This window comes from Saimiri boliviensis, chromosome 5 (assembly GCF_048565385.1).
Source record: "Saimiri boliviensis isolate mSaiBol1 chromosome 5, mSaiBol1.pri, whole genome shotgun sequence".
In the NCBI taxonomy this organism is placed as follows: domain Eukaryota; kingdom Metazoa; phylum Chordata; class Mammalia; order Primates; family Cebidae; genus Saimiri; species Saimiri boliviensis.
The window spans coordinates 1,680,799-1,701,421 of NC_133453.1; the positions used below are offsets into that span (position 1 = coordinate 1,680,799).

The 20,623-nt window shown below is 50.1% G+C and overlaps 1 long non-coding RNA gene and 1 pseudogene across 1 annotated transcript in view; both read right to left on the reverse strand.

Annotated features, from left to right (window-relative positions):
• The window catches only part of LOC120364335 (uncharacterized), a 47,778-nt gene that overhangs the window by 16,109 nt on the left and 11,046 nt on the right, over positions 1-20,623 (reverse strand). The gene's annotated exons all lie outside the window — the stretch shown is intronic.
• LOC120364522 (small nucleolar RNA U3) lies at positions 6,011-6,208 on the reverse strand (annotated as a pseudogene).

Here is a 20,623-nt window from a genome sequence, read left to right on the forward strand (position 1 = left end):
TGCGTCCGTGCCACAGAATATTAGCCACAGAGAGAGGAGGTCCGGACACAGTCACATCGTGGGTGAGCCTGGAAGCCATTACGCCAAGTGAAATGAGCCAGCCATAAAAGGACAACCCTGTAAGATCCCACACTTATGAGTGCCTGGCGACGTCAGAGTCAGAGAGAAGGAAACTAGAGGGGGCTGGGGGAGGTGACGGGGAGTTCATGTTGAGCAGGGACGGAGCGTTTGTTGGGACACACGGAGAGGGTTTCAGGCGCCGATGGTGGTGGCTGCACAACACCGTGAGTGCATTTAATGCCAACGCCTCTCAACTGTCCAGATCTTTTTGAAAGATCTGCCCCTTTTCCAGCATTTGCTGAGACCCTTGTCCAGGCCTGTGCCTGGCTGTGTGCCCTTGTGGAGGCGGGAGGAGGGAATGGGGACCCCTTTGGCCTCCTCATGTGACTTCCCTGCGCACAGCCCTGGCTGGTCTCTGGCCTCACGAGCAGTTTCAGCGCACAGCAGCACCCTCCATGCGCAGCACCGCCTCCTGGCTCTGTTTCTAGAAGCCATCAAAAGTGACTATACCACTGAACCCCCACTCGCAGCCCTGAATCAAACCCAGCCTGCCTCCCTTGGCTCATCTTTCTGAGGCCCCGAGCTCAGCAGGCCTGGGTTGGGGTGTTGCTTCCCCCGAGGCCTCTGCCCTCCCTGGGAAACGCGGTGGGAGAGCAGTGAACAATGGGCGTCTATCTCCGGGTGCGAAACCAGAGCCCGCTCAGCTCGGCATCCACTGGCACCTCATTCTTATCGCGCCGGCTAGTTCCACTTAGGACGAAACCCGAGCTGCCGTGGCTGTCGGAGCCTTGCTGGCTTTGAAAATGAGAACCAGCAAATGGCACCAACTCCTTCAAAGCCCTGACAGGCAGCTCAGCTCCCCGGAGCTTTCCCAGAAGCGTTCAGGGGCCCTGGAGACCTGCACGTGGGTATGTGGGGAGCCTGCTGCCCCTTCCTGGTCAGCTGCACCTGCTGCAATCTCGTTTCCAGCCAGAGCCTCAGAGCGAGCGTGTCCCGGAGCAGCAGGCCTTACTGCCACCCAGAAAGTCTAACGGAGCCCAGGGCCAGAGCCTACCCAGCATGGAGGAGTGTGGATCACGGACCAGGCCCCTAGCACCTGCTGGCAGTCCTGCGAGGAGTCTTCCCAGGAGGGCAGCCTGAAACTGAGCCCTGGAGACAGCGTCCTCCCAGCAGGGTTGGGGTCTGCTTCTGCAGAACTCCCCAGTATGCTTAGATCTTAGGACGGACCCCAGGTACCAAAGCCAGCCCTTCTCAGGACAGCCGGACTCCAGGGCATTGGGTCCAAAGCTCAGGCCACTGGAAGGCAGAGCCGACTGAACCTCCCAAGACGCAGCCCACAGCTCAGGGCCGCCCGTGACTCAGCCTGGCCCGCATCAGACCCTCAGGCTGGGGAGTGGCCCTTGCCACGCTGGGAAGTGAGGATGCTGAGATGCAGCAGGAACAGTTCCTCCTGCTGACCACATTTGGCCCTGGACACTGCAGTCCTCCGGCTCAGCCTGCAGGATGTCAGGACAGACTTTCAGAGCGGGGCTCGTGCTACACTGTCCTACTGGCACACACCGCTGTCCTGCGGAGCTGACCAGCCTGAACTCTGCAGGACAAAGGACCAGCTGGGCAGGAGCTGCCCACTCAGACCGAGTGACCAGTCATTCCAGCCACAGAGCTGCGTAGCTCACAGCGAGGCTCTGCAAGGCCAGGCTCCAGCTGGAGTTCCACTAACCTCCTTCTGCGACTGCTCCCTGGCGTGAAATCATCTGATCCAGGAGTCATAACCAGCCCTGATAAGGGGCAATCACAGATATGGAAAATGCTGGAACAAAGTGTGGAGACTCCACGAAACACTGGCGAGCTTAGCTCGAGTATCTTGAAACCGCAGCCACCTGCTCACACTCCCCGATTCCCCAGAGGGGTTCATCCTGCCTCTCCCCGCTTCCATTAATCACAGCCACAGTCTAAGGGGACGGTGTTCTGACCAACACGAGAAAGCACTCTGCTCAAAGGGAGATGATTCGGGCCAGAAACAATTCCCAGTGTAACCGATTACTATCTGATAATTAAATGACAGCTCAAGACAGTTACGTTAAAAAGCGAGGACACTGGAAGGAGAGCTGGAGGGCAGCTCCCAGGCCCGCAGCCCAGCCCCTGCCGCGCCCAGCGAGCTCAGAAGGAGCGTCGGGGCCATGCCACCCTGCCTGACTGAGGCCCTGTTCTGCCCCGCTCGAAGCACCTTGTTCTCGAGGCTGAGGCAGAGGCCACCCCTTCCCCAGGCAGACCCCATTGCCTGTCTCCTGCCCTGGCCTGGGTCTGTTCGTCTCAGGGTTCCACCATGAGACATACGGCCTGGCCCTGGGGGGCACCCAGGAAGTGAGACAGGGAGGCTGGGGCACAGGGGGACAGAGAAGAGGGGTGAGGAACTGGGAGAAACAGAAGCAGCGAAAGGAGAGGCCTGGGGCCCGGCGCCGGCACCCGCAGCAGGGCTGGGCCCCTCTGTTCAGACTGGGAGCCAGTGCTTAGCTGTTGGGGCGAAGGCTGGGGCCGGGGCTGGGTGCTGAAGCGCAGGGCGGAGCTCACGGGGCCCCCTCTTCTGCTCTTTTCAGAGTTGTCACCCTCAACCATAAGACGGGTTTTTTCCTGACACATTTGCATATGTTGAAGGTTGTGTGCATATAAACATAACCTTAGTTTAACACACACGTGTCTTGGCTTTCTAAGGTACTATGTGTTTTAGAGACGTGTGTCAGAGTAGAAGTAGCTCATTCACTTCAGCCCCACGCAGGGCAGTGACGCGTTTCCGTGGGCGTGTGCACAGCGGCGCTGCTGCGCTGTCCGTGACGTTGACTCTGCGTTCCCTCCCGGACGCCCTTCGATGTAAGCTCTGTCCATGGCCAGCCCACCAGGTTGAAGATTTTGTCTGTTTTGCTCACAGCCGTGTCCCGAAGGCAATGTCCGATCTGTCACAGCCACGGCAAACTGTGGAATGCGTGTGTCCACAGATAGTCCTAAAACGGAATGTCTGGGTCCGTAGCCGTGTCAGCAGGGTACGCATCATTGGGACAGAAATCGTGCAGTTACCTCTGTGGGCTGTGCACCCTTGTGCTTCTGATAGAAGCAGGCGTCCCACCCCGACACCTCCAGCCTCCACTCTCCTGCTCCTGCCTCCCCGGCCTCCACACTCCTGCCCCTGCCTCCCCGGCCTCCACACTCCTGCCCCTGCCTCCCCGGCCTCCACACTCCTGCCCCTGCCTCCCCGGCCTCCACACTCCTGCCCCTGCCTCCCCCCAGCCTCCACACTCCTGCCCCTGCCTCCCCAGCCTCCACACTCCTGCCCCTGCTTCCCCGGCCTCCACACTCCTGCCCCTGCCTCCCCGGCCTCCACACTCCTGCCCCTGCCTCCCCCCAGCCTCCACACTCCTGCCCCTGCCTCCCCCGGCCTCCACACTCCTGCCCCTGCCTCCCCGGCCTCCACACTCCTGCCCCTGCCTCCCCCGGCCTCCACACTCCTGCCCCTGCCTCCCCCAGCCTCCACACTCCTGCCCCTGCCTCTCCAGCCTCCACACTCCTGCCCCTGCCTCCCCCCAGCCTCCACACTCCTGCTCCTGCCTCCCCCAGCCTCCACACTCCTGCTGCTGTCTCCTCTGTCCTCCATTCTCCTGACCCTGCGTCCCCCGGCCTCCACACTCCTGCCCCTGCCTCCCCAGCCTCCACACTCCTGCCCCTGCCTCCCCAGCCTCCACACTCCTGCCCCTGCCTCCCCTGGCCTCCACTCTCCTGCCCCTGCCTCCCCCGGCCTCCATTCTCCTGCCCCTACTGTCCACTGTCACCTCCCCGCCTCCCCTGCCTCCTGGCCAGGCCGGCGTCTCCGGATGACCGCTGGCCGTTGGCCGCCTGCCTCATTCTCCTCTGAGCCATTGGTCTTTGCTGAGACATCAGGGGCTTGTGCATCCCAGATTCGAATCTTTTGTGTTTAATGTCACAAATAGTTCCTTGCCCAGTGCCTCCCTTGTCCTTTTACCTGAAAAATTCACTTGAAGAGATCTTTTGGCCTCTGAGAGCTGTTAATATTCAAGAGCCGTAGAAGCCTGTCAATACTTCCCTCAGCCTGTCTGTGTTCAGGGCCGGCGGCAGCGGGCGTCTCCCCCCAAGGACACTGGGTGTTCCCTGGGCTTTGTGCCTGTGGAAGGTTCTGGGCTTGACAGCGGCGTGGTGACCCTCTGAAGCTCCCTTCATTCATCCCCTCCTCCTGCCGTCACTCCCAGAACCACCACAGAGCTCCAAGTTCCCCGAGTGGCTGCTGTGCGCTGTCACACCCTCACCTGTGGTCTCTGGGTCAGGAAACAAGGTCGGCTCGGTCGCTCCCACTGCTGTCAGGGGAGTCCGAGCCCCACCCCCGGGGCCAGGCTCTGAGCTGCTGACCGTGGGAAACCCAGCGAGGAGCTATGCTGGAGCCCTCCCGTCGTGGGGAAAGGCCCAACGGTGGCCTTGGAGGGGCCAGTGATGGGTCCTTGTCACCTCCAGGGTGTGGTGGCTGAGAGGGGCTCATCCCCCAGCTCTATTCGTGCTGGAAGCAAAGACTTAGCTGGAGGGCACAGGACCGGGAGAGCTGGGGAATCCTGCCCACGTGCCCCATGGTTAAACTTGAGTAGTTTCGCTCACTTGGTTTTTGCTAGAGAATAGCACTTTCTTAATGAAGAGGTGAATCCCACCCGGAAGAGGGGACTGGAGCCCTTCCTTCCTGTGCCCGCGGGGTGGGAGGCGGGCAGGCCACTGGCCCTTGGCCCAGCTCACTCCGGCCGCAGGCGGCTCTGGCCGGAGGGCGGCGGGACTGGAACCTGCTCCACCAGGCTTGCTGGACCCGGGACGCGGGGCTGGAGAAGAGTCACTGGGTCCCCCGAGACATCAGCCTGGGCTGAGGCGGCAGAGGCAGGATCTGGGCCCGGCCTTCCGCCGTGGGCCCCAGCTGGCCAGAGCCAGGCAGGGTGTGTGAGGCCCATGAAGAGCAGGGGGCCAGTTCTCCAGACCCTCAGATCCCCGGCGTGAGGCGCGGCGACTCCAGCTGCTCCTCATGGCGCCGGATCCGAGAGCCTGCGGACGCTGCGGACCACATCCAAATGCCAGAGCCATGGCCGAAGAGACTCCAGCTGTGATAGACCACGGGAGGGGGGTGGGGGGTGGGGTGAGGGTGTGGGGTGTGGGGTAGCGGGGTGTGGGGTGTGGGGTAGCGGGGTGTGGGTGGGGGTTGGGGTGTAGGGGTGTGGGGGGTATAGGGGGTGGGGTGGGGAGGTAGCGGTGTGGGGGATCTGGGTGGGTGGGGGTGTGGGGGGTTGGGAGTGTGGAGGGTGGGGGTGGGGGTGTGGGGGTGGGGGTGTGGAGGATGGGGGTGGGGGGCTAGGGTTGTGGGGGCTGTGGAGGGTGGGGGGTGGGGGGTTGGGCAGGCTTCAGCCATTCCCTGGCTACTGCGCTGCCGCCCTCCTCACACAGCGCAGCAGCAGCCCCTCCACCTGCCCATCAGTTCAGAGAGGACCAAGGCCACCACCCCTTCAGAACCTGAGTTTCTGGGGCGCCTTCTGACCCCCACACCCAGCCACACCTCAGTAAAGTCCCCCCTATCACTTGGGGCAGGGCTTCGTGTTTCCTCTGGGACCCCAGGAGGGAAGGACCTCAGCTCACCCCACCCGTCCACGCCGGACCTCTGGCCTCCTGCCTCCAGGGCACTTGCCACCAAAGCACTTGGTGATGAACTTGGCTGAAAAGCAAAAACCCTGGCAGCCAAGCCTAGGGGATTCGTCTCTTCATTAAGAAAGTGCTGTTCTCTGGCAAGAAGCAAGTGAGTGAAATTACCCAAGTTTAACTAGAGCAAACCGTGTTCCTGTGTGTTCAGAAGCAGGACTGCAGAGGCAGCTGGGTGATGATATTTTCAGTTTCTAGGCTTTTTTTAAAACAAGTAAGATAAACCTCTCAGCCCTCATCCTCCCCTCTTGCGCTCTCGGAGGAAGAGAGGAACAGTCATCAGTGGTGAACGGCATCGATGGGACAGGGCGCCTGCTCGGGAGGGAACGCTGTGCCACCTCCCTGCGGTTTGCCACGCTCTGCACGGCCACAGAAACTTCTCTGGGAACCAGCTGTAGAAACGATCCCAGAATGCAGTCTTTTTTTTTTTTTTTTTTGAGACGGAATCTCTCTCTGTTGCCCAGGCTGGAGTGCAACAGTGTGATCTCAGCTCACTGCAGCCTCTGCCTCTCTGGTTCAAGTGATTCTCCTGCTTCAGCCTCCCAAGTATCTGGGATTATAGGCAGGCACCACCACGCCCCCACACCCAGCCAATTTCCTACTTTTAGTAGAGATGGGGTTTCATTATGTTGTCCAGGCTGGTCTTGAACTCCTGACCTCAGGTGATCCGCCCACCTCAGTCTCCCAAAGTGCTGGGATTACAGATGTGAGCCGCTGTGCCCAGTTTCTAGTCTTTTGAAGTAATTGCTGACCATTTTTTGTTGCCTTAAAATAAAAATCAACCACAGTTTAATTAAAATATTTGATTGACTAGATTCCATTGGATTCTTGGATTCAGTCACTCATTCGTCCTTAAAACCAAGAAGCCCTACCTGGCCAGGCCGACAGAGCTGCAGGCTGTGCCAGGCGGAGCCTTGCCCGTGGCTGCATATGGGCCTGAAGGGGACCTTGCTGTCCCTGCCAAAAACACATTTTAAAAATTCCTCCCTGTGCCAGGGGTTCCCATATGTCCATGCCTTTTGGTTTCTGCCATCTCAGGGTGGGCATCCTGCTGGCTCGCCCACCCCTCTGGACACCGGTCAGCCTCCCAGTGGCTTCTCTGTGGCTCGCCCACCCCTCTGGACACCAGCCGGCCTCCCAGTGGCTTCTCTGTGGCTCACCTGCCCCTCTGGAAACCAGCCAGCCACTCAGTGGCTTCTCTGTGGCTCAGGCTCATCCCACACCTTGGAACACCCAAGGATGAAAAGCATTCCCCTCCTCCCCCCACCCCCACCCAGGTCAGGTGGCTTTTGCAGCCCTCGTCACCTTGGCTGGTTGGGGGTAGCAAGGCAGGCCCTGGATGTGGCACTGAGCCACGCTGTTGGCATGGGAGGACCAAGCCCTGCCCCCAGGGCCAGGCTGTGAGTGGCCGACCGTGGGAAGCTTGCTGAGGAGTTGAACTGTTCACTGGGAGGCCACGCAGGCTGGTGGGGCCGAGGGAGGCGCTGGGGCTGGGCCAGGCCTGCGGCTGAAGCTGCAGGTGGTGGGTCAGGTGCCACATTGTTCGAAGGGAAGTCGGAGCAGTGGCTGATGCAGCCTCAGGGCCTGTTTTCCTCCAAGCTGGCGGCCCCTGGGTCCCTCGGACATCAACCCTGTGTTGTTCCAAGTGCCTTTTGCTCCTGTGCAGCGGCCCTGGCCTTGCCTGGACCTGCAATCTGCCCAGGAGCTCTTGAAACCCAGACAGGCTGAGCCAAGCCCACTGGGGCTGCGGCTCCAGGGTCAGCAGGTTGTTCTAACCTTCCCAGATGACCCCAGTGTGTGGCCAGGGCTGAGCACCCCGTCCTGAGGCTGCTGAGCGGGTGGTGGTGCTGGGGGCCCGTCGGTGACAGATCACGCTGGCTGAAGCGGGGATGCCCACCCAGTGCCTCTGATGGAAGGTAGACGGTGCTTCTATGTGGCACCCCTTCCACAGGCTCCCCAACTCATACGTTCCACACCTTTCTACACCCCACATCCGTCTTTCCTGGAGCATTGGTCAGCTCCAGGAAGACTTGCTTGTCTGACCACATGTGGCATTTCGCTATTCCTCTGCATTCACCCCTCCCGGGTGCCAGGGTGCTCTGCTGTGGGTGGCTGCCTTTGTGCAGGACAGGGCTGCTCAGGGAATGGCTCCTTCTACCAGCCCCAAGAGGGAGGGGCCCAACAGCGGCTGCTACCCCCACAGCACACAGGGTCACCGCTGACCTTCCCCAGTGCACAGGGTCACCGCTGACCATCCCCGGTGCACAGGGTCACCACTGACCGTCCCCAGCACACAGGGTTACCGCTGGCTGTCCCCAGCGCCCAGGGTCACCGCTGACCGTCTCCAGCGCACAGGGTCACCGTTGACCGTCCCCGGCGCACAGGGTCACCTCTGACAGTCCCCGGCACACAGGGTCACCGCTGGCCATCCCCGGTGCACAGGGTCACCTCTGACTGTCCCCAGCGCACAGGGTCACCTCTGACCATCCCCAGCGCACAGGGTCACCGCTGACCATCCCCGGCGCATAGGGTCACAGCTGGCCGTCCCCAGTGCACAGGGTCACCGCTGACTGTCTCCTGCGCACAGGGTCACTGCTGACCATCTCCAGTGCACAGGGTCACTGCTGATCGTCCCCAGCACACAGGGTCACTGCTGTGTCACATGTCCCTGTCAACGCCTGGACTTCTTGGCTCTCACCAGGCCTCCATCCTGGAGCCCCACGTGGTCGCTCTGTTTGTTGCATTCCTCTGACAGGTGGGCGTCCCCCAGAGCTGGAGGAGCAGGGACTCATGGGGGCTGCCCAGAAAATCCCCCATTTCCAATCTGAAGTCTATTTTGCTCAGATTAGATTCTTTACTTCTAAAGAACAGAAACAATAAAAAACAACAAAGACCAGAAATAATAAAAAACAATAAAGACTAGAAATAGGGCTTCCAAACATTGTGCCTCGGTCAGGCCCTCTCCGTTTCACCGTGGTTCCCAGCCGTGGCATTGCCAGCCTGCCCAGCCTCTGCCATCAGTGGGCCAGCAGATGCTTGCCGAGGAGGCTGGCCCTGCTGCCAGGAGGCACAGAGACGGGCAGAAGCAAGGGCTGTTGCCAGGGCACACTCCGCGGCCCCTCATCAGTGTGGTGCAGGGTACGGTGCCCACAAACAGGCGGGAAGCCCCCTGCTTCAGTGTGATGAGAACAGGCCAACAGCTCTGCTGTGTCCCCAGTCCTGCTAGCACTCCCAGTCTCTCAGGAGCTTAATTCAAGCGATTTCCTTCCTCCCTTCACCCCTAGACACAGCCACAGACGCACCCAGAGACGCGAGGCGGTGGTGCTCTGGGACTAGCTCTCTGCTGAGCCACACACAGCTCTGCCTGTGCATTTTAATCAAATGCTGGGGACAAAGTCTGAGTTCAGGTCATGAGACAAATGCTGTATTCTGCAAGCACAACTGTAGGGCTTGCTGCTCTGCTGTTTCAGACTCAAAAAGATGAGCTGATTCTTTTTTCCAAGTGGAGGGGACTTCAAGGGAGTCTTTTCCTAGTTGTAGCGAAAATCAGTTGTTTTCAAATCACTGGTGAGCCTTTTATGTGAGTTTTCTGAAATATATCACACATTTGGAAAGAGACATCAAGCACAGCGTCTGGCCCAGCGAATGTTCGGTGAGGTGTGACTGAGGGTGGCCATCCAATGAGGAAGATGTGGCTTTTGCAGGAGGGACAGGTCTGAGCTTGCAGCCATGCGAGGCACATCCAGGGTGTGTCCAGGTGTGGCAGGCATGCCAGGCACTGCGGGGACCTGCTCAGGCGCCTCCAGGCGTGGGCGTGGGCATCGGGGGATGGCCAGGGCACCTCCGGGCAGGGCCTCTCCACTCCAGGGCTGCTGTGTGCCGGTGCCTGGCTCTGCTGTGGGGTCTGTAGCCACCCACTCCTGGGGGCCCGTGGGGACTGTGCAAGGGCACGTCTTCAGTTTCAGGTCCACCTGAGGGTTTCCCAGTCTTTGCCAACTTTGCGGTCACTCCGTTTTCCATTCTGCTGTCCGCAGGGTCTCCCCCGGTCCTGTCCTCATGGCCCGTGTGGAGCCCAGGACCCTCCCGCCCGAAGCTGTGACTCCGCAGTTGCTCCTCAGTCCTGGATGCCACATCTCCCACCACGTCTCCCACCACATCTCCCTTATCGGACGGCCACCCTCAGTCACACCTCGCTCCAACATTCACTGGACCAGATGCTGTGATTCCATGGGCTGTGGGCCCAGGGCTCCTTAGAGGTGCCTGCAGACTGGGACAGGGACCCAGGCGGGATGCTTTGGAAACCACCAGAGGCGACGGTCAGGGGCTGGAAGCAGCCAGTGCAGAGGTCAGAGCCGGGAGGAAGGTGGCCCTTAGGATTCTGTGGTTTCTGTGCACAGAGTCCCTTTTTCTCTTGGACACGTGGCAAGATTCAGCCCAATCTCAATTGTGCTGAGGGACCGGAGGGCAGGAGGTACATCCCGGCTTGGGCAAGAACAGCCAGATCCAACCTCGACTAACCGCCCAGGGGTTCAGAGGTGTGGCCCTGTGGGGCAGGTGCATTGCCAACGGGCCGATTCAGGAGTAGCTGGATTCCGGACGCCGCCCGGGGAGCAGCCCTGTGGCCAGGGGCCCGTCCCACACCTGCAGCTGTGACCTCACTGCGGGGTTCGGTTGCTCACGTCACCCCCTCTAACACCTGCTTCAACAGCAGTGGTGATGGAGGCTGCTGTTGCCTTAACCTGAACTTTACAGAATGAAAACTTTGTTCCTCTGGTTACAGAACAGCCGAGCTGTTTTCAATTCATCAGTGAAGACCGATGTTTTTTATGAAGGGTTTAGAAACAGGGAACTGACTTCATTAAATGCTCTCGTAGTTCTTTCAAGATGCAAAACTGTAAACCCTCTGTTCACAATAAATATTCAACAGTCAACAGGTATTGGTTGAATAAAAAATTAATAGTTAAGAATGTAAGTGACAGAAAAATGAACAGTGGCTTATCCTAAAAGTGATATATTGCTCTTGTGAAAATAAGACAAATATAAATATTTTAAATATATAACAATAGATTATTAATATGATATTTAAATATAGATACACAAATAAGATACAAAATAAAATGGAGAAAAGCCTTCCCTGGCTGACCAACAATGCCTTCAAGGATCTTGGATCCTTGTGTCTTATTTTGTGATGCTAGATTGAGCGTGAGACATTTGTCCTCTTTGTTACACTGTGGTTGCTGCAACTCCAGGCATCATCTCCGCATTCCACAAAGGCAGAAGAGGAAGGAGAGTGAAGGGCGAAAGAAGTGTGTTGTTCCTTGTTATCAAGAAAATAAAAGACTTCCCTGGATGCCCCACTAAAAGGATTTCTGCTTAGGTCTCACCTGCGTGACCTGTCAAATGGCTGCGGAAAATGCAAAAGGAGGGTGAGGTTGGGATTGCCAGCTCACAGGGTCGCCATGATCTCTTTATAAGACGACTTTTGGGAATAGATGTCATCACATTTCCAGGTCTATTAGTGCTTGTTCACCGTGCATAATTATTTTAACAAACCGCTGAATTTCAACTTTGGCTTTGTATATTTCCTCATGAGGGAAATTTGTCTTTAGTTTTTTCGTGTGTGTGTTTGGCCTGGTTTGGTATCACCAGGCCATGTGATTTAAAACTGTAGACTTATTCGTAACTTGACAGGAGTCTTTTAAGGGGAATTTTAAAAGTAGCTCTCAATTTTGTAATAGTATAAAACTTAACAGGTTTCTTATTTCTCAAGAGCCATCTTTGGTGATTTGTATTTTCCTAGAAAATTAGTTTGTGGATAGGGCAACATTACTTTCCGAGAAATTATACACCAAAGTCTGTTGCAATATTGTTTGAAAAACTTTTATGGGTACATAATAAATGTATGTGTTTATAGGGCACATGAGATACGTGGATACAGGCATGCATGTGTAGTAATCACTCAGGCTAAATGGGTGTCCATTACCTCAAGCACTTACCCTTTCTCTGTGTTACAAACAATCTAATTATATTCTTGTAGTTATTTTTAAACCTTCAACTTCACTGCATTTACTCTGCTGTTCACTTCAGTTACTCCATTATGCCATCAAACACTAGCTCTTATTCATTCTATTTCACGGTATTTTTGTACCCATGACCCGTCCCCACTGCTCCCCGCCACGCCCATTACCCTTCTCTGCCTGTGGTAACCATCATTTTACTCCGTCTCCATCATTCAGTTGTGTTCATTCTGGGCTCCCACAAATAAGTGAGAACACGCAGACTCTGTCTTTCTGTGCCTGGCTTAATTCACGTGACAGAATGACCTCAGTTCCAGCCACACTGCAGCAGATGACTGGGTCTCATTCTTTTTTGTGGCTGGATAGTGCTCCATGGTGTGTCTACGCACCCTATCTTCTTTATCTGTTCATCTGCTGATAGACACAGGTTTCTTACAAATTTTGGCCATCGTGAGCAGTAAGTGTGGTAGTGCAGATACCTCATTGTTAGGCTGATTTCGTTCGTTTTGGGCATCCACCTAGCACTGGGATTACTGGGTCATATAGCTGTATTACTCTTAGTTTTTTGGGAGACCTCCAAACTGTTCTCCATCGTGGTTGTACTAATTTATGTTCCCACCAACAGTGTACACGCCTTCCCTTTTCTCCACGTCCTCACCAGCCTTCGCTATTGTTTATCTTTTGAATAGAAGCCACTTAAACTGGGGTGAGCTATCACATTGTAGCTTTGGTTTGCATTTCTCTGATGATCAATGGTATTGAGCACCTTTGTATAGCCCTGCTTGCCATTGGTACGCCTTCTTTTGAGAAATGCGTATTCGGATCTTTTCCCCATTTTTAAATTGGATTGTTAGACTTTTTCTTCCTGTTGAGTTGTTTGAGCTCCTTACATATTCCGGTTGTTAGTCCCTTGTGGGATGGGTAGTTCGCAAATGTTGTCTCCCACCCTGTGGGTTGTCTCCTCACTGTGTTGATGGTTTCTTTGTTGTGCAGAAGCCTCTTAACTTGATGTGATCCCATTTGTCCGTTTCTGTGCTTGTGGGGTATTTCTCAAGAAATCTTTGTCCAGTCCAAGATCCTGGAGAGTTTCCCTAATGTTGCCTATTAGTAGCTTCATAGTTTTAGGTCTTGGATTTAAGTCTTTAATCCATTTTGTTTTGATTTTTTTAGTTTTATGTAGTGAGAGATAGAGGTCTACATTTTTTCCTTCTGGATATAGATATCCGGGTTTCCCAGCATTGCTTGTTGAAGAGACTGTCCTTTCCCCAGTGTGTGCGCTTGGCACCTTTGTAAAAAATGAGGTCATTGCACATGTGTGAATTTATTTCTGTTTCTCTATTTCGTGCTGTAGGTCTACGTGTCTGTTTTCATGCCAGTATCATGCTGTTTGGGTTACTATATCTCTGTCACAATATTTGAAGTCAGGTAATGGGGTTCCTCCAGTTTTATTCTTTTTGCTCAGGACAGCTTTGGCTATTTTGGGTCTTTTGTTGTTCCACGTAAATTTTAGGATTATTTTTTATATATATGTGAAGAACATCTTGGTATTTTGATAGAGACTGAATTGAATCTGCAGATTGCTTTGGGCAGCACGAACACTTCTTTAATATTGATTCTTCCAATCCATTAGCATGGTATAGCTTTCCATTTTTTTGGTGTCTTCTTCAATTTCTGGCATCAATGCTTTAGAGTTTTCATTGCAGTTATCGTTCAACTCTTTGGTTAAGTTTATTCCTGGGTATTTTATTTTATTTGTAGCTATTGTAAATGGGATTACTTTCTTGATTTCTTATTCAGATTGTTCACTGTTGGCACCTAGAAATGCTACTGGCTTTTTAAAACTTTTGTATCCTGCAACTTTACTGAAGTTGTTTATCAGTTCTAACCATTTTTGTTTTTTGGTGGGCTCTTCAGGTTTTTCTAAACATAAGACCATATTATCTTTTCCTTTCCAATTTGGATGCCTTTTATTTTTTCTTTGTCTGATTGCTGTAGCTAGGACTTCCAGTACTATATTGAATAACAGTGGTGGAAGTGGGCATCCTTGTCTTCTTCCAGATCTAAGAGGAAAGGCTTTCAGTTTTTTCACATTATGATACCAGCTGTACCGACTGAAATGATCATATGGTTTCTGTCCTTCATTCTGTTGGTCTGATATATCACATTGATTGATTTGCATATGTTGAACCATCCTTGCATCCCTGGACTTCACTTGATCTGGTTTTGGTATCAGGGTAATACTGGTCTCATAGAATGAGTTTGGAAGTACTCCTTCCTCCTCTATTTTTGTGAATAGCTTGAGTAGGATTGGTATGGTTCTTCTTTAAATATTTGGTAAAATTTAGCAGTGAAGCCATCAGGTCCTTGATTTTTCTTTTATTGTGTGACTTTTTATTATTGTTACTTGTTATTGTTCTGTTCAGGTTCTGGACTTCTTCATGGTTCAATCTTGGTAGGTTGTACATGTCTAGGAGTTTGCTTTTATGTACTAAGAGATAGAGATCTAGATTTTTTTCTTCTGGATATGGATATCCAGTTTTCCTAGCATTGTTTGTTGAAGACATTGTCCTTTCCCCAGTGTATGTGCTTGGCACCTTTGTTAAAAATTAGTTTACTATAGATGTATGAATTTATTTCTGGTTCCCTATTCTGTTCCATAGGTCTATCTGTTCCATTTTTTTCTAGATTTTTCAATTTATTGGCATCGATTTGCTCATAGTAGCCTCTAAAATCCACTGAATTTCTGCAGAATTGGTTGTAATGTCTCCTTTTTTTATTTCTGATTTTATTTATTTGGATCATTTCCCTTTTTGCTTAGCTGTGCTAAAGGCTTGTTGATTTTGCTTACCTATTTTTTTAAACAACTTTTGTTGCATTGATCTTTTGTATTCTTTTGTTTCAATTTCACTTATTTCTGCTCTGATCTTATTTTTTCTTTTTTTCTAGTAATTTTAGACTTGGTTTGCTTTTTCTTTTCTAGTTCTTTAAGATGCTTCATTAGATTTGTGCATGTTGAACCATCCTTGCATCCTTGTTTGAAGTTTTTTCTACTTTTTTGGTGTTAGTGCTTATTACTATAAACTTCCTCTTAGTACTGTTTTCACTGTATCTCACAGGTTTGGTGTTTCCATTTTCATTTATTTAAAGACAATTTTAAATTTCCTTCTTAATTTCTTGATTGACCTACTGGTCACTCAGGAGTATATTGTTTAATTTCCATGTTTTTGTATAGTTTTCAAATAATTAATAATAAGGGGAATTTGATGCAAATTCCTACACATTCATACAAACTCTTCTTATTATTGATTTCTTATTTTATTACATCATGGTCAGATACTTGATATGACTTCAGCTTTTTAAGACTTGCTTTGTGGCTTGACATATGGTCTATCTTTGAGAATGATTAATGTGCTGAGGCAAAGAATGTGTATTTTGCAGCCATTGGATGAAACATTCTGTAAGTATTTATTAGGTCCATTTGGTTTATAGTGCAGTTTAAGTCTGATATTTCTGTGCTGATTTTCTGTCTGGATGATCTGTTCAATACTGTAAGTGGGGTGTTGAAGTCTCTAGCTATTATTGTATTGGGTCTATCTCTCTTTTTAAGCTCTAATAATATTTGCTTTATATATCTGGATGTGCCAGTGTTGGTGCATATATATTTACAGTTATTATTTTCTCTTGCTGAATTTACACACTTATCATTATATAATGATGTTTTTTGTCTCTTTTTATAGTTTTTGTCTTGAAATATATTTTGTCTGATATAAGTCTAGCTACTCCTGCATTCTTTTGGTTTCCATTTGCATGGAACATCTTTCACTGCCCCTTTATTTTCAGTCTGTGTGTGTCTTTGTAGTGAAGTGTGTTTCTTGTAGGCAACAGATCACTGGGTCTTTCTTTCTTTCTTTCTTTCTTTTTTTAATCCATTCAGCCATTCTATCTTTGGAGGGTTTTGTTCATTTACATTCAATGTTATTATTGACAAGCAAGGGCTTACTCCTGCCATTTTGTTTTTCATTTTCTGGTTGTTTTGTGGTCTTCTCTTTCTTCTTTCCTTTCTTCCTGACTTCCGCAATCCTGAAGTTAATTTTCTCAGGTGGTATGTTTAATTTCTTGTTTTTTATTTTGTAGTCATCTGCTGTATTTTTTTAATTTGAGGTTACCATAAGGCTCTCAAATCATATTGTATAAGCCATTATTTTTAAACGGAAAAAAGTTAACACTGATTGCAAAAACAAGCAAGCAAAGAGAAAACTGATAGAAACTCTACACTAACTCGATCCCCTGCTTTTTCACTTTTTGTTGCTTCCATTTATATCTTATATCATCTATGTCTTGAAAAGTTGTTGCAGTTATTATTTTTGAAGGTTCATCTTTTAGCCTTTATACTCAAGATATATTTAGTTTACACACAACAATTACAGTGTTACATTATTCTGTTTTTTTCTTTGTACTTACAATCACCGGTGAGCTCTGCACCTTCAGATGATTTCCTATTACTCATTAATACCCTTTTCTTTCAGGTTGAAGAACCCCTTTTAATATTTCTTGTAGGGCAGGTCTGGTGTTAATGAAATCCTTCAGCCTTTGTTTGTCTGGAAAAGTTTTTATTTCTTCTTCATGTTTGAAGAATATTTTCACTGGATGTACTATTCTGGAATAAAAGGGTTTTTTCCCTTCATGACTTTGAATGTGTCATGTTACTCTCTCCTGGCCTGTAAGGTTTCCACAAAGACGTCTGCGGTCAGATGTATTACAGCATCACTACATGTTAGTTGTTTCTTTTCTTTTGCTGCCTTTAGGATTCTTTCTTTATCTTTGACCTTTGGGAGTTTGATTATTCAATGTCTTGGAGTAGTATTATTTGGGTTAAATCTGCTTGGTATTCTATAACCTTTTTATACGTTAATAATCTTTCTCCAGATTTGGGAAGTTCTCTGGAGAACTTTATTATGATCCCTTTGAATGTACTTTTTACCATGATCTCTTAGGTGTGCTCTTTTGAAGCTTTTCTCTAGATCTTGTAGGTGTGACTCATTCTGTTTTATTCTTTTATCTTTTGTCCTTCAAGTATTTTCAGATTTCCTGTCTTCAAGCTCACAAATTCTTTCTTCTGCTTGATCATGTCAGTCATTAAGATACTCTGATGCATTCTTCAATATGTCAGTTGTGTTTTTCAGCTCCAGAATTTCTGCCTGATTCTTTTAAATTACTTCAATCTCTGTTGAATTTGTCTGCTAAGATTCTGAATTCCTCCTCTGTGTTATCTTAGATGTCATTGAGCTTCCTTAAACAGCAATTTTGAATTATTTGCCTGAGAGGTCACATATCCCTGTCTCTCCGGGATTACTCATGGTGCCTTATTTAGTTTTTTGGTGAGGTCATGTTTTCCTGGATGGTCTTGATGTTTACAGATGTTTGTTCATGTCTGGCATGGAAGAGTGAGATATTTATTGTAGTGTTTGCAGTCAGTCTGGGCTTCTTTGTACCCATCCTTTTTGGGAAGGCCTTCCAGGTATTCAAAGGGACTTGTGTGTTGTAATCTAAGTCTTTGGTCACCGCAGACATATCTGCTTTATGGGGCATCCTAAGCCCAGCAATGCTGTGGCTCTTGAAGACTCACAGAGGTACCACCTTGGTGATTTGAGTAAGATCTGTGAGAATTCCCTCGATCACCAGGAAGAGATTCTTGTTATTTTCCCTTACTTACCTCCAAACAAATAAAGTCTCTCTCTCTCTATGTTGAGCTGCCTGGAGCTGGAGGATAGTAACATAAACACTCCTGAGGTCACTACCTGGGACTGTGCTGTGTCAGACCCAAAGCCAGCAAGCACTGGGTCTCACCCAAGGCCTGAAGTGGCCACTGCCTGGCTACCGTGCTTACTCAAGACCCATGGGCTCCAATCAGCAGGTGATGAATCCGGCCAGGCTTGTGTCCTTCCCTTCAGGGTGACAGGTTTCTCCCAGCCCCAGGTTGGTCCAAAGATGCCATCTGGGAGCCAGGGCCTGGAGTTGTGAACCTTAGGAATCTACTTGGTGATCTATTCTGTTGTGGCTGAGCTGACTCTTAAGCCACAAGACAGTCCTTTCTACTCTTTCCTCTGCTTTCCTCAAGCAGAGGAGTCTCTGTGGGGTGATCCCAATCTCAGACCTGCAGCGAGTATGGCCTGGCTACTGCCAATGTCCACTCAAGGCCCCAGAGCCCTTCAGTCAGCTTGTGGCGAATGCTACCAGGCCTGGGGCTCACCCTTCATGACACTTGGCTCCCTGCTGGCCCAGGGCAGGTCCAGAAACGCCATCCAGGAGCCAAGGCCTGGAATCAGGGACCTCAGGAGACCGCCTGCTGCTCTACTCAGCTGTCGCCAAGCCGGCGCCTGAGCTCAAGACAAAATCCACTTTATTCTTCCTTCTCCTTTTCTCAAGCAAAAGGGGCCTCTCCCTGCAGCCCTGTAGCTACCACAGCTGAACCAGCACAGCTCTGGGCCTCAATAAGCAGGTGAGTACTGCCCACTTACTGCTGCTGGTTACTCAGGGTCCAAGGGCTCTTTAGTCTGGAGGTGATGAATCCTGCCAGGGCTGGGTCCTTCCCTTCAAGGTAGCAGGTTCCCTCCTGATGCAGGTGTGTCCTTCCTTCCTTCCTTCTTTCCTCTTCCTTCCTCTCCCTTCCTCCCTCCCTCCTTCCCTTCCTCTTTTCTCCTTCCTTCCTTCCTTCCCCTCCCTCCCTTCCTCCCTCCCTTTCTTCTTTCCTTCCTTCCTTCCTCTCCCTCCCTCCTTTGATGTTTATGTTTGAGGGATGGTCTCACTGTTTCCCAGGCTGGTCATGAATGCTTGCCCTTCTTTTAGTTTTCAGATCTTACAGTGTTTGTTTTCAAGGCACCTGTTTTTGACTTTGTAACCTGTTATGATACAACGGACATTAACAGCAGAAATGGAAAATCTTGGTAGACAGACACACATTCTCCCACTTCCTCAACATTTATTTTGGGGCTCCTGTTATGCATAATAGTGAATTTCATTTCTCTCTAATGACTAGAGTATTGAGAGGTGTGAATTTTCTTCTAATTACAATGTCAGCTTCTTCTCATGTGTTTTGTATGTGATATTGTGGCTACCAGGATTTCACTGGTTTTGTTACTGTATTAGTCCATTCTCATACTCCTATAAAGAAATAACCAAGATTGGATAATTTGTAAAGGAAAGACATTTAATAGACTCACAGTTCCACGTGGCTAGGAAGCCTCAGGAAACTTACAGTCATGACAGAAGGCAAACGGGAAGCAAGCACCTTCTTCTCAAGATGGCAGGAGAGAGAAGAATGAAGGAGAAACTTCCAAACCCTTGTAAAACCATCAGACTTCAGGAGAATTCACTCACTATCACCAGAACAGCATGGGGGAAACTGCCCTGTGCTCCAATCACCTCCCTTGCTTGGCACGTGGGGATTACAGGGTCCCTCAACACATGGGGATTACAATTTGAGATGAGATTTGAGTGGGGACATAGAGCCAAAGCGTATCAGTTATAATTCTTTATTTTTTCATTAAGCAAAGGGTTAAGAAAGATTTTGAAAAGCTTCCAAGTGTTTTGATATTTTCCTGTCTTCTCTCTTTTGTAATTGGGATCTAACTTATTGCAATGTGGTCAGAGAATGTGGCCTGTAGGATTTCAACATTTAAAAAATAATAAATTTCCAAGAGGTTCTTTTTGGTCCCGGATCTGGTTTGATGCCCCAAACCATCTCTCTCAGGTAGATATTATTAAATGACTCACAGGTGTTTGAAAAAAATCCACCTGATGTGTCTTTGGGGAACAAAGTCTGAGCCGCAGAGCCAAGTGTATTAATCATACCATCGTGTTCAAACCTCTTCTGCACTTCATCTCCCAAGGCTGGCTGGGCGTTCGCAAGCCCCCTGTGTGTTCAGTGCTTCTGAGCTCTCAGAGTCTGTGATGTCTGACTTCAAGTGCTCCCAGGGATGTCCCGGTTGGAGACAGTGGACTGGAGGAGGGATTCAGAGCTATTTTAGGCAAGAGACAGGGGCTCCTGAAACACATTTTCCTCATCTCCGACACAGAAAGAGCAATTATGAGGGTTATCTGGAGGACTGAATCGCAAATCGTGATTGTAAATTATGTAGAACCATGCAAAGCACACAGCAAATGCTGGCTCTGTGTGGAATCGTAACTTTTAACAGGCAGAAAACCTGTTGACGTCCTAATACACATTTCCCAACAGTATTTTTTCTGATGGCCCCACTTGCATCTCTGTTCTTCCTTTACTGTGAATCTTCCTGGTTCTGGGCTCCTCGGAACCCACACGGGCGGCCCCTGGGGCTGCCTGAGTTCCACAGCACTGCTGTGCTTGATTTTCCACAGCTTGCGAATGAGAAAGAGGCTGGACTTTATCTTCTGGTTCATTTGACAGTTGGGTGCTCTCTCCCAGTCTCACTGCAATCAGGATTGATTTGGTCCTACTTTCAGTCATCTGTTCTGCTTCCTGTTGTTTCACCCTTCCGTGCTCTAAAATTATTATTCATTCTATTGCTGAGGTAATTTTCTTGCTTACTGTTTTTTCTTTTTGTAATTTAAAAGCAAAACACTTTTATTCTGCCAATGTCCACCTCACTTAATCCACGTATTTATACCTCTGTTTCACCAAAAACTGTCTTTCGTCCCATATAAAATGCGAAGTTTTAGCATGCTTAATTTTCTCCTTGCCTTGCTTCCAACACTAGCATTTTGTTTGAATAACACGGGTATCTTGCACTTGATTTATGAACATATTTTATTTGTTATATATTCTTGCAGAAACTATTTTG